This window comes from Acipenser ruthenus, chromosome 52 (assembly GCF_902713425.1).
Source record: "Acipenser ruthenus chromosome 52, fAciRut3.2 maternal haplotype, whole genome shotgun sequence".
Classification (NCBI taxonomy): Eukaryota; Metazoa; Chordata; class Actinopteri; order Acipenseriformes; family Acipenseridae; genus Acipenser; species Acipenser ruthenus.
In genome coordinates, this window is record NC_081240.1 from 2737702 (window position 1) to 2751601 (window position 13900).

The 13900-nt window shown below is 41.5% G+C and overlaps 1 protein-coding gene across 5 annotated transcripts in view; it reads left to right on the top strand.

The window, feature by feature from the left end:
- The first annotated feature begins 1061 nt into the window (after nucleotides 1-1061).
- Nucleotides 1062-13900, top strand: part of LOC117965690 (SUN domain-containing protein 2-like) — a 37170-nt gene continuing 24331 nt past the window's right edge. The window contains exons 1-2 of one of the 5 annotated variants that reach the window (XM_059016146.1): nucleotides 1062-1542; nucleotides 2336-2429. The gene's annotated coding sequence lies outside the window, so the exon portion shown is untranslated. Of the gene's footprint in view, nucleotides 1543-2335; nucleotides 2430-2637; nucleotides 3069-13900 lie in introns of those variants that run through there. The other 4 variants (XM_059016145.1, XM_059016144.1, XM_059016147.1 and 1 more) reach the window with 4 other exon arrangements.

Genomic DNA, 13900 nt, shown 5'->3' on the forward strand with positions numbered 1-13900 from the left:
ACCACTTCCTCCCAATGATGAGCAGTACACATGTGTTGATCCGGATGAACAACACGACAGTGGTGGCGTATGTAAACCACCAGGGTGGCCTACAGTTCCCGGGGTTGCATCGCATGGCCTTCAGGCTATTGACATGGACTCAGAGGAACTTGCTGTCCCTATGGGCGACACACTTTCCCTGAGCGGTGAGCTGGGCAGCGGACCTCCTCTCCAGGAGCAGTCTGCATCCGTCAGAGTGGTGACTCCACCCTCGGATAGTGGAGTGCATTTGGGAACTGTTCGGGAAGGCGCAGGTCGATCTCTTTGCCTCGGCAGAGATGACACATCTCCCCCCATGGTACTCCCTCCTCCGCTTAGGCGGTCCACACGGGGTAGACGCCCTAGCGCACGAATGGCCCAAAGTGTTTTTGTACGCTTTCTCGCCTATACCGCTGCTCACGGCCTTTCTCGAAAAGGTACGGTTAGAGGAATCATCAGTTCTCCTAGTGGCCCCCAAGTGGCCCAGGAGAATCAGGTTTTCGACCCTGTGCCAGCTGTTACACGGCCAGCCCTGGGAGTTTACAAACAAGAGGAGGCCATTCGGCCCATCTTGCTCGTTTGGTTGTTAGTAGCTTATTGATCCCAAAATCTCACCAAGCAGCTTCTTGAAGGATCCCAGGGTGTCGGCGTCAACAACATTACTGGGGAGTTGTTTTCAGACTCCCACAATTAGCTTAATTAGTCCAAGTTCTTACCTTTCAAATAAGCCGTTGCAATTTGTATGCTAAGAAAAGGGGACGCTATATAAAAAGTTTGCGCACTGCTGCTCTATGTAACACGTTTAAACAAACAAATTAAAATGAGACTATGAAAAAGGTGAAGGAATGGGAGTTTGTCAACAAAAATAAAGATGTAATGGTTTGTAAAATTGATGTTTAAAAATAAACGGGCTATTCAGAATAACATCAATATGCTGTATAAGTGAGTACTGTATTGCCAATAGGGCGCAATTCACATCTCGTACCACCAGGCGTCGCTGTAGGTTGGAAAGGAAGTATAACTGCAGTGTAGGAAAATGAAAAGAAAATGACAGTTGTGCCTTGAAAAATCACAAGTTTACTGCGCTGTGTTTACTTTTCTTTCTACACAGCTAAAGAACTGCTTTGGTCCGGAACGTCGTGAAATAAATGCTTGTTTAATCATTTTGTGTCATTTAGTGAACATTAGCCAGTAATTCAGATAGCAAAGACCAAAATACACCATTTATGGTCGTTTATAACCACTTACGCAATTGTAAATATGTGTTCATGACACAAATACTGGCACGTTTACATAAAAATTGTGCAACGCAGCAGTGGTAGTCAAGACAAAGGAGTTGGATTCACGTTAGAGAAAAGCAATAGTAACAAGCTAACAACAAAGGAAACGGCTACAGAACAGAATCAAAGAAACATGAAATACCAAAATCCACAATCAGAACAATAATCAAGAAGCACCACAGAACAAATTCAACTGAAACGCTTGAAAGAAGTGGACGACCCAAGAAAATTACGGGTACAGCAGGTAGGAGAGTCGTCCGAGCAGCTGTGTGTGTGTGTGTGTGTGTGTGTGTGTGTGTGTGTGTTTAGTCAAATACACCAAAAACAGTGTTTGGTTTCCAAGATATAGGCCTTTATATAAGCTTTATATATATGCTCTTTGAGCTAATATATTATTATTATTATTATTATTATTATTATTATTATTATTATTATTATTATTATTATTCTATTAAGAACCAGTCTGTGTGTGGCAGTACAAAAGGGCAGACCGATGAGTTATGGAATTAATTTTAAAATGTGATATATAACATTTATCTGAGCTGGCTCAGTCATAATTGGATTGTTAAGTGCTCGTGTGTGTACAGTATTTATATTTCATAAGTCAAGTCCCCGCTATTAGCAGCCACTACATTTATAATCATGTCATTTATAAGCATTCGATACGTTTAAACCACAACAGGATCTATATAATCAGAACGCGTCAATATGGCGGTTTCATCTGGTTTGTATTTAGTTTTAATGGTATAATACGTTTCTAAGTATTTGTTGGCCCCCTCTGATCAAATTGAGAGTATATTTCCTACCACCGCAAAGAGTGCGCGAGTATACACTCTCAACATCTAGAAACATACATTATCGTTATTGTTATAAGCATTTATAATAATACTAATAATAAAGCGACACTGACTATCTTTCTGTCTCCAAGGAGGTGGAATAGCCTGATGTCATCCGTTTCATCACAATCGGATTTGCAGTAGTTTGACTGGCTGTATCACAGACCTTCATTTGAACCATATCTGTCTCTCTGTCTGCAGAAGAAATTCAATTTATTTATTCCGGGACCTTTTAAAATGTAGAAAACATTTGACGGTTATGATGATATCCACCCCGTTCATTCACCTGGGAGATGTGAGTATACTAATGATAAGATGGAAATATAGTAATAGATACGGCTAATTTCACTTATTGCACATGCATATGGCCTTTATGTTTTGTTAATTTTTATACAGATGAACCCCATTTGTAATTTGAAATACAGCACTATGCTATGACGTCACCAGTATTATGACAGACGCGGTGACGCCCCAGTTGAAAGGGCTTGTTGTGGTTTTGCTCTGACAGCAATGTGCTCCGGTTTACTTGACTGCAATACCACCTAGTGCCCACGCGAGGGAGACTGGACGCGGACTGGCTCCATACAGAGCCAGGCATGCTTCGGGTTAGATTCATTTCGGAGACGGAGAGAGAATAGGAGAGACTTGCAGCGCTGTTGCAGCACCGTCGACCCGGATATCGTACAGAACGTGTTACTGCACAGGGAGAGCCCCGCAATACAAGGAACGCCAAAGCAGCGGGCAAAGGTATTGCAATTGAGCCGGTCTGATTGTTACACAGAGACAGATTTATATAAAGCGAGGCTCGCACACCGGCTCAAGCAAAGCTTTATACTTCAAAGCATCACTTTATTTATCAAGAGAAGAAATATATCTTCGGAGACACGCAAGGAGGGAGAGCCGTACAGGAAGAAGAGAAGAGAGAGCATTCACGGTAAAACTACCGGCGCGGCCAAGTTATTCTGTAGTTGCAATTGTTATGAAATATGTAAAACTAGTTGCAAAATATGTTTAGGCACGTGCTCTAGTACTGTCTGTAGCTAAAGAGCCAGTAAACATAGCTTCTGGGTATAATATAGTCATCATATTGACGGGTTGTGCCGGGACTTGTCATTCGGGACCCTCTCTAAAACGAACGAAAAAAGCATTAATATTTGTTTGGTATGGTAGTACAGTATTGCATTGTGTGTGTGTGTGTGTGTGTGTGTGTGTGTGTGTGTGTGTGTGTGAGTGAGAGATAAATATATATATATATATATATATATATATATATGTCAATGCTTGCTTTTTTCAGTGACTACTCCCATTTGCACTTCTGTTAAAAGTAAATACTGTACCCGGGAGTATTGTGAACAGAGTTGGAAAAGACTAGGATCTTTTGTCTGGTGGTGGGCGTGGCAGAAAGAAAGAAATGTATTTCTTCTTTTTTATGCCATCATCTTTTGTGCAATTGTGTTTTGTAACAGGGCGTGTTGAAATAAATGCGGTATTTTGGAAGCTGATGTGAGCGTATTGAGCATTGCAGTTCATTCGGTGATTCGTATGCTTGCGATATACTTCAGCAGAAGCCGCGCTTTATTAAATGTGCGTGTGTTTTATGTAATGCTGTCGGTAGCATTGCGTGCCACTGCTGTAGCTGGCACACCCGCTTGGCACATCTTTGGGTTCAGGAAGTTGCCATCCCCTCTCTCTCTCTCTCTCGCTCTGCCTCTAGTTTTTCTTGCAGACTGTGGTCGGTATAGAGTTGCGGTTTTGCAAGACCGTTATTTTGTAGCAATACTTCTTGAGGGCTGGGGCCTTTTCGACAAAGTGTGGCTGCACCAGTGGCAGAATGCATTGTACTAGAAACTGCACATTCCTGCAACTGCATTTTTGCCTGTCGGCTTTGTACTGCTGCTTGTGTCAAGAAGACCCTCTGTAGTGACTCCACAGAGCACACACCTGGCACTGGAGCCCCACAGAGCACACACCTGGCACTGGAGCCCCACTGCTGCAGGTAGCATCTGGAAGTCGCTTTAGTTTATATTAAGCTGCGGGAACAGGAAGTCACTTTATAGCTTGGAACTTATTTAGATTCACTGTCCACGTGGCTGTGCCTTTACCAGGGGAGACCCTCGGGGACCCCTGCACTCCCCTGACTGTGTGACTCCCCTATGCACACCACACGTCCGTGCCTTTACCAGGGGAGACCCTCGGGGACCCCTGCTCTCCCCTGACTGTATGACTCCTCCTGCACACCACACGACCGTGCCTTTACCAGGGGAGACCCTTGGGGACCCCTGCTCTCCCCTGACTGTATGACTCCTCCTCCTGCACACCACGCGGCCGTGCCAGCAGCTTGGAAATAGGATCACACCAGTTTCCACCACACTTGGTTTTGGGTTGAAAATGTTTCTGACAGATAACTGTCCAGAATATTTCCGGATGGTAAAATGAATAGAAGGCGTTTTCATTCTGTTTGTGTTCATGCTAAGTGAGCAGTCACACTTTCATTTTCGTTAGTACTGCTAATACAAGTGCAGGAACCTGGTTTGGACATTCCTTGCACATTGCATATTAATTAATTATGAATTAGTCATTTAGCAGAAGCTTTTATCCAAAGTGACTTCCAGAGACTAGGGGGTGGACATCAACAACTCCTGCTGCAGAGTCACTTCCAATAGGACGTTTTTGTTTTACCCCTCATCTGAAGGACGGAGCACAAGGAGGGTAACACACAGTGAGTCATGGCTGAGTCAGAATTTGAACTGGAGACCTCTTGGTATCCTTAGAGCTCCAGGTTTTAATGTTCAGTCAGTACTGGAGGACTGGGCTGGCTCTAAGGAGATAATATCTGGAACGTAATATCTGGATAAGACTGTCTGAATAGATCGTCTGCTCCTCAGAACCAGGCATTTTAATTACCAGGACCATTAAAAGACAATTCAGTGCAGTGCTACCCTTATACAAGTTTGCCATAGTAAAAGCATAGCAAAGTGTAATGAAGCGCAGTGAAAGCATGATAAAACATTTATTTATTTATTGCATTTATATAGCGCTTTTTATACAAAAATCTCACAAAGCACTGTACAGTACATAGCAGAAAAAAGAACCAACCACAATACATTTGTATAGCATGACACACATACAACTGCCACAATCAGACCATTTAAATAACAGATTTAAACAACAGTATACACATAATAATAATAGAAAACCAGCAATTATAAAGTTACATTAAAACCCACTAAGATAAGAAAGCCATTTTATAAAAGTGCGTTTTTAGCCCTGACTTGAAAACTGTAACGCTCCCAGCTTCCCTGACAAACGAAGGCAGAGCATTCCATAATTTAGAAACTCTACAAAAAAAAGCCCTACCTCCCTAGGAATAACCAGCAACCTTGCATCCTGTGATCTCCTGTGCGGTTTGGAAGATACGGGGTCAGTAACTCCTGCAAATAACTGGGTGCTAATCCATTCAGGGCCTTGTAAGTTAGCAGCAAAATCTAAAATCAATTCTATACTGCACAAGGAGCCAATGTAAAGAGACCAAAACAGGGGTAATATGTTCACTTTTCCTGGTTTTAGTCAGGATTCTAACGGCAGTATTGTGAACAAGCTGCAAGCGAGACACCACACGTTTTGGGATACCAGCAAAAAAGTGCAATACAATAATCAATTCTAGATGAAACAAAGGCATGCATTAGTCTCTCGGCATCAGATACGGAAGTAATTGGTCTAAGTGTGGCTATATTTCTCAAATGGTAAAAAGATACTTTAGTAACTTCCCTAATATGAGTCTCAAATGATCGATCAGGATCAAAGATGTAAGCGACGTAATGAATAGCAAAGCATATTAAGAAACCTGGCAAACCAGGGTGCACTCTGGGAAACCCACAGTATAACCGCGGGGAAAGCAAACGTGGTAAACTTTTATAAGAGCAGTCCTGAATTATCAGTTTTCTTGAAAAGCAGATTTACACGGCGGACTCGTCTCAAGACACATTGAATTGAGTGAGGTGGTGTTTGCAGTAAAATCCTTGCTCCCTGCTTCCTTGTCTTTTCACATCGCTGCACACTGTTGTTTTGGCAATAATAATTTGTTTATAAATACCAGTAGGGGCTTTCCGTGTCAAATCAACCAAAATCGAGGAAAATCCCTGCCTCAAGATTTCGATTTTGCTTATATTTTAGTGCAAGATGCGTCAGGTATGAAACCACGGCAGTGTCTCATTTTGGAGTGATTTTGAGGATCTAAATATTATATGTAGAATGTCATTAGCCCGATGAATGCTTCTGTACAGATAGTCAGGTAGTCAAGTGAATTATTTCACCACAAGTCCTTCAGGCGCTCATCTGTAACCCATGAATGCTTGATTCAGAACTTTGCTAGAATCCATTTTTAAAGATGGCAACAAAGAAGAAGTAAGAGTTGAACAGTACCTCTGTAGCCCCGTGACAAACTATTTACATATAAACATTTTATGGTTTTAGTTTTATGGATTTATTTATTTATTTATACACATTTTATGGTTTCAGCCCTTCAAAGATGGGGCCATATTCAGTACTTTAACCCTGAAGCCTTTTTGTGGGGTCATTAAATCAGACAGTAAAGTAGGCAGACAGTAGCAGAGCTGCATACAGAAACTTTAGAAGGAACATGCACTTAAAAATCACTCAGGAATTTGACAATTGGACAATTTTTCAATTTTAAGGCCTCCAGCTGCACAGAAATACTGGTGGTACTTCATTTCCATGAATTCTACAGACCTCCCTGGCTATCTGTACAGAAGCATTCATAGGGCGACAGACTGTCTATATTATTTATAGATCCTCAAAATCACTCCAAAATCTTCATATGAGCTTAAATATCTGGCCTGGTTTCATACCTGACCTGTATCTTCCACTACACAAAATATAAATCAAAATGTTGAGGTAGGAAGCTCTGGTTGAGTTGACACAGAATGACCCAGTAGTCATTCCATAACAATCTTATGTTTAAACAGAAAGGAAGTAAGTTAATAAAGGAATACAGTAACTCATCTTATATTTTCGCACCTGTTTCATTTCCTTTTGTCTGTTTTGCTTGATTCTATATTGTCTGTTCTGCTTTAATATTTAAGACTCATCAGGGCTGAGTGGAGCGGGGAAGCATATTATTGTTGCACCTGCTTCACTGCACAATGCCTGAGCACTGTGCAACGTTAATATGCTTCCCCACCTCACTTCCTCATTGTAAAACATTTTCCTATGGGCAACAACTCTCAGTAGAGCTCCCTTCCTTTATCAGATTGAAGTGCTTGCTGAGGGTTCAATTTGAATCCCAGTGTGTTGGCTGTTGAATAAGTTGTTGGTTCCCAGCACTGGCAGCAACCGGGCCAGAGTGCAGTGTCTTCTGGAAGAAGAAGTCTGTGTCAATCTTATTAAAAAAAAAAAAAAAACAGGAAAGGGACGTCGCCCCCTGCCTTGACTGAAGGCTTCTGGGAAATTAAACAGCTTTTCATAGTGCCGTCTGTGTGGGACTTGTGAGTCTCTCTCTCTCTGTCTCTCTCTCTCTCTCTCTCTCTCTCTCTCTCTCTCTCTCTCCCCCTCCCCACCTCTCTTCTCATTTCTTTCTCTTCCTTCCCTCTATCTTCCCCTCTCTTATCTTTCTCTTCCCCTCCCTCTCTACCCCCGTTATCTCTCTCTGTTAGTCTATATAACCCTGATCATCTTCACATGTCACGGTGCCTGATTCCAATTCTAATCCAAAAGAGCGTTTGAAAAGGATCAGATAAACTCCAGTGATGCGCAGCCAGACTGAGACACTGCATGTCTCTGCAAAGACCTGCCCAACAAACCACAATGCAAACCAGCTTCCTCTTCGACAGGCATGTAGCACGAAAACACAAATAAAAAGTGTGACACAAATTGCTGGTGCAGACAGGAAATGGCTCTTAACCCTTGAGAGACTCATATACAAGCACAGTGAAACAGCATCTTCCCTAATCCGGTCAAAAAACATCTGCAATAATAATAACAGTTTGCTGGTTTGCTTATAATGCTTTCTGTTTATCTTTGACTGCAATTGAGATATTAAATATACTTGAGTATAAAGATGATTTGTAATCTTGTCATTGCATTAAATGGGATTTTAGTGTTTTATGTGTGATGTAATTGTCTGCATGCATCAGATTGTTGTAACAACATTTATTTGATTTTTGTGGTGCATGTTAATTGGCCGAGCGCTGCCTGGGTGGGGGAGGGGTTAGGTCGGCCAGGGTGTCCTCGGCTCACCGCGCACCAGCGACCCCTGTGGACTGGCCGGGCGCCTGCCGGCCTGCCTGTAAATTGCCCAGAGATGCGTGATCCTCTGGCGGCTGCATGGCGAGCCTGCAGGGTGAAAAGAAACGGACGGCTGACGGAGCACGTTTCGGAGGGCCCATGTGTCCGTCTTCGTCTCTCCTGAGTCAGCGCGGGGGTGGCAGTGGTGGGCCAGGTTGAAATAAAAATTAATTGGGCACTTCCAAATTTATAAAAAAAAAAAAGAAAAAGACAAACAGCTCTGATGGTAAACTGGGCGTGAACCGGTGACGCCGCGCACCGCAGGCCTTAACCGCTGTGCAAAAGAGCCTCTGCATTTACAGTTATAGAGGTTTTACCCTTTGCCACACCGACATCACACAATACTGCCTGTTACACCAGGGATGGGAATAAGACTCCTATTGCACAGCAGTTTCACCTGTTCCAGGTTTTGCTACAAGCTTGATTAGCCCCAGTGTGCATAGGCAACAAACTCAAGAGTGTCTTATTAAACTCTTAGTAAAACCAGTAATGGATCAAACTGCTATGCAATAGGAGCATTTTCCCATCCCTGTACCCTTTAGCACTAGAAACTTTCTTTTTCACTAACTCCTACCCATCAATTAGGCCTACAAAATAACCAAATTAATTTAATTTCCATAAAATACTAAGATAAATAAGCTGATTCCAAGGTATTGGGTTTGATATTCATCTAATTGGTTCCATCATCGCTGTGTTGGGGTATTTGCAGTGACGTCACTTATTAGATAAATATTGTACCTAATAGTCTGGAATCCTATAGCTAGTGCCATAGGCTCTCACCTTCCTTCTAGTAGAAGTTATAATGTAAGCTATTGCTATGAATTACTCCAACCCTTTGCTGTTAAAAGTAGGCCACTACCCACACAGATTAGCTTTCGTACGCACAGGGTCGAAACGGCATCAACAGTTTAATTGCATATGAAAGACTGAGCACAGAGGGTGTTATTTAGGAGAGTAGTGTAATTACTGCTCTTCGCTAATCCGATCCGTGCCCCTCGCTGTTAAACACACCGCCGGAGAGCAGGTCAGGATTCAAGTGCTTCAGAAGGGACTCTTCAGAGAGGTGTTTGAAGCGCTCGGGATGAAGAGGGAGGAAAGCCGTCAATTGGTGTTGATTCTCCAGCTCTCCAGAGCTGTTTTTTTTTAAACCCTATAGATTTTTTTAATGTTTCAGAAGCAGTGAGGGGAATGTTTTTGCAGTGGTGGGTGCGTTTCGGATGTGAGAAAGCAGAAGCAGGGCTGTAGTAACACTAAGAATAGAAGATGAGTTCTCACCTCCCTCTCAACCAGAAAGATCACAAGTCGCTGTCATGCGTTCACACAACCACACACACACACACACACACACACATGCTAGATCCTGAGGGTCAATTGCAACAAACTGAAAGCAGCATATTAACTGGGGATGATCCCATGGTTAGTATGGAGGTCTGTACTAAACTAGAACACAACTTAAATACCAATTACAATGAACTTGGCAGCTCAAGATAGTCCCCAGCTGCGTATTAAAAATGTTTTCAGTTGCAACGAACCCAAAGTAACTGCTGCTGCCTTCTTGAGGATACTAAAGCACAGGACTAAGTTAGTCTAACAATTTCTATGAACCAAAGATTTATAGTACCGTACTAACTGGAACAAATGTGAAAAATCCCCAAATGTATTGACAGCTTTTATGTAACTGAACTATTCATAACCAAAAATCTGTATAGTTTACCTATATTTTACATATGAAACACATATTTACATACTGTGTGTGTTCATTATGTATAATTATTGTATTACTTGTATTGTAACACTTGAAATGTATTTGCTTACGATTGTAAGTCGCCCTGGATAAGGGCGTCTGCTAAGAAATAAAAAATAATAATAATAATAATAATAATAATAATAATAATAATAATAATAATAATAATAATATACGGGCAGCAGTGTGGAGTAGTGGTTAGGGCTCTGGACTCTTGACTGGAGGGTTGTGGGTTCAATCCCCAGTGGGGGACACTGCTGCTGTACCCTTGAGCAAGGTACTTTACCTAGATTGCTCCAGTAAAAACCCAACTGTATAAATGGGTAATTGTATGTAAAAAAAAAATAATGTAATTGTATGTAAAAATAATGTGATATCTTGTAACAATTGTAAGTCGCCCTGGATAAGGGCGTCTGCTAAGAAATAAATAAATAATAATAATAATATAGGTCAGCAGTTCTTGTGGTATTGCTATGGACTACTGGATTACATATTGAATATTTTGGATTACAAACATCTGTATCACAGTTTACTGGTTCCAAAAACTGTACCACTGACTAATGGAAAGTTTAAGAAAAAAAATGAATTCCTCCCCATTCATTGATAACATTTTAGGCTATGTATTGTAGCAAGGCGGGGGGCGGGGGTTGGGGGTTGGGGGCTGGGGGGGGTGAGTGGTTTAAAATCGTCCCTGCCAAACACACGTGCAAATGTGTGTGTGATTTAATTTAATTTAATTGTTTTGTTGTTTTGGCAGTTGGCCTCATTATTGTAAATTAGAGCCAGCTGCCTATACCTGTTTCTCTGGGGCATATAGGCCCCAGAGGTAGCTCATTCAGGGCTGTGCTGTGTGAAGAAGCACAATTGATAGTGTGCGCAATCGTATTCAAAGGTACTGTGTGAAGCCTTTTGTTTTTGGTGTTTTGTGAAACTGTGTGCTGTGTTTTGTCAGCCGATAAACAGCTTACCTGTCCTGTTATTCAGGGAGGTTCCTGACATGTGTAGGTAGTGCTCCAAGAGAGCTTGTTTTGTTTTCGTTTTGTTTATTTTTGGTATTATTAGAAGTGCACGTCAGCACTAAACTTCAAGTCTGTGTCGGGTCTGTCATTTAAAGGGGCAAACGAACCGGACTGAATGCAGCTCTGCTACAAGGTCTTCTTGATAAAGTTCTCCCCTTGTAAATATTTTGGTTTTGTGTACATGTAGTACATTTTTAAATTGGGGCCAATATGACATTCAATGTTTAGAATAGACACAACACCTAAGTGTGTCGGTGCCTGGGATGGGATCTCATTCTGAAAAAAAACCATGTGCATGATGAACTTAGGGGCCCCCATCATTATACCAAGCAGCATTACACATCCGGCTACTGCTGCTCATAAGCAGTCATTTGAAAAGTAAATTTGCTACATGGGGGTTGGGAGTTGTGTCAGTTTTCAACATCACCGGAGCCAACGCTTTTTGTCACTTTTAAGCAGTTGTAATTTTGTAAGATAATACAATTCTTTGTATTTGTGCGCTTTCTGCTTTTGTTTTAATACGTTTAACTTCTCCTCGAAGAAACATTTATCTCTTACTTCCTGTCCCAGTAATAACTTTTTAAATAGTGTTCTTTCTCTGACAGATCTAACATTTTCTTCTCAAAATGAGGAAGAGCTTGCTGGTGTACAGCTCAACCCATTCATGGTAGCTGCACACTGTCCCTGCTCTCCCTGCATCTCCTGTCTCTGCACCGCCTCTCTCCCACATTAAACAATGAGGACTAATAAAAGTTTTGTTTATCCTCCAACACAGCTTCGTTAACGAAAAATAACACTCTTAAAATAGAATTAGCTTGCTGGATCAAATCCCTCAGATTTTGAGCCCCCTCTTCAGGTCCTGTTTGGTAGCACACCAACAAAGCTTCATCCTCAGTACAGTACTAAACCTGGGGATCAGCTAGTCCCCAAATTTGTTCTGCAACTTTTTTTCATTGCAATTGGTACTAAGTTAGTACGCAGCTGGGGATGATCCTGAGATAGTACCGTACTAGCTTGTACGCAGCTCCGTACCAACTGCAGGTTCGTTGCAATTGACCCAGAGGGTTCCCAAAGCATTCACTCCAGTCTTGAATCAACATTTTTATTTTTGTGGTTAATTTAGACCAGGGGTGGAAAATCATGGTCGTGGAGGGCTACTCCACTCCTGGTCTTTGTTACAGCCCTATTCTAAGTTGTTTAGCTGAACCAAGTAAACCTCCATCCAGACCCTGAAGTAGTTCATTATCTAATTTTTCCTGTTAAACCTGGAGTGGAGTGGCCTCCAGGTCCGTGATTGGTTGGACACCCCTGGCTTAGAGGATTGATACTACAGTCATTTTGTAAAGTCAGTAGATATTTTCTTCCTTTAAAACAAATAGGAGTTAATTAGAGACTGGAGAAAATGTTTTGAAAATACACCCTACTCTTTAGTTGCATGATGGAAATAAGCAGTTTGATCCATTCCTGGTTGCACTATGAGTTTAATAATAAGACACACCTGAGCTTCTTACCTGTACACACTGTGGCTAAACAAGCTTGTAGTAAAACCTGGAATTATTGAAACAAACGTTCCTAAATATTGAAATGCTTACCTGAAAAACAGTAATTTGTAGAATATTTTGTTCCACCTTTTAAAGACATTCTACTTGCACTGTTAGTGAGTTATTAAACAGGGCAGCAGTGTGGAGTAGTGGTTAGGGCTTTGGACTCTGGACCGGAGGGTTGTGGGTTCAATCCCCAGTGGGGGACACTGCTGTTGTACCCTTGAGCAAGGTACTTTACCTAGATTGCTCCAGTAAAAACCCAACTGTATATATGGGTAATTGTATGTAAAATAATGTGATATCTGTATAATGTGAAATAATGAATAATGTGATATCTTGTAACAATTGTAAGTCGCCCTGGATAAGGGCGTCTGCTAAGAAATAAATAATAATAATAATAATAAATAAATGTAAAAGTAACAACAGACACATGAAATCTCCCCTTCTAGTACCAGACAGAGAGACCTTTAGCAGAAATATTTCCGATCTTCAGTGCAGCTGCTGTCTTTTTGTGTTGAAGACATGTTAAAGACATCGTGCAGCTCTATGCAGTGTGTGTTCAATCATTTACCGGAAGGAGGCAAACCAAACCAGCTGCCAGGTTCCTAAATTCAGTGTAGCAGGTAGTGCGTCGATAAGACAAACGTTTGCTGTATTTATTTTTAAGTGATACAAATATGTATATTTACACTATTCTTTTAGAAATAGGAATTTTCACAGGGAACTACATATTACACAGCAATGGATAAGTTCCAGGGAAATCTGTGATTAACTGTGAAAAAAAAAATACAGCCTTAGCTATTGTATACCAATAAACCCCATTGGTCCAGCAGTAGTGTTTCTGGTACAAGGTTGCAGTGCACTGATTGGATTCAGTGTAGACACAGATACAATACAGGTTATTGTGCTGGCTGGGACAATGCACTGAGTGTTTTACTTCATTGTTTGAAAGAGTTATTGTGTGAAGCAGTTGAGGCGTGGGGCTTTGGTCGTGACAGGACGTTACGAAGGTTAGGATTAATTGGAGTAGGATTTGTCTGAACTCATTTCCTAATCAGCTGTTCCACGGGACAGTCTGACTCCTTTTTAATTCTGCTATTGCCTGATCCCCACACAAAGTAAAGGCGGACATACTATATCACACTTTAGTTTTACG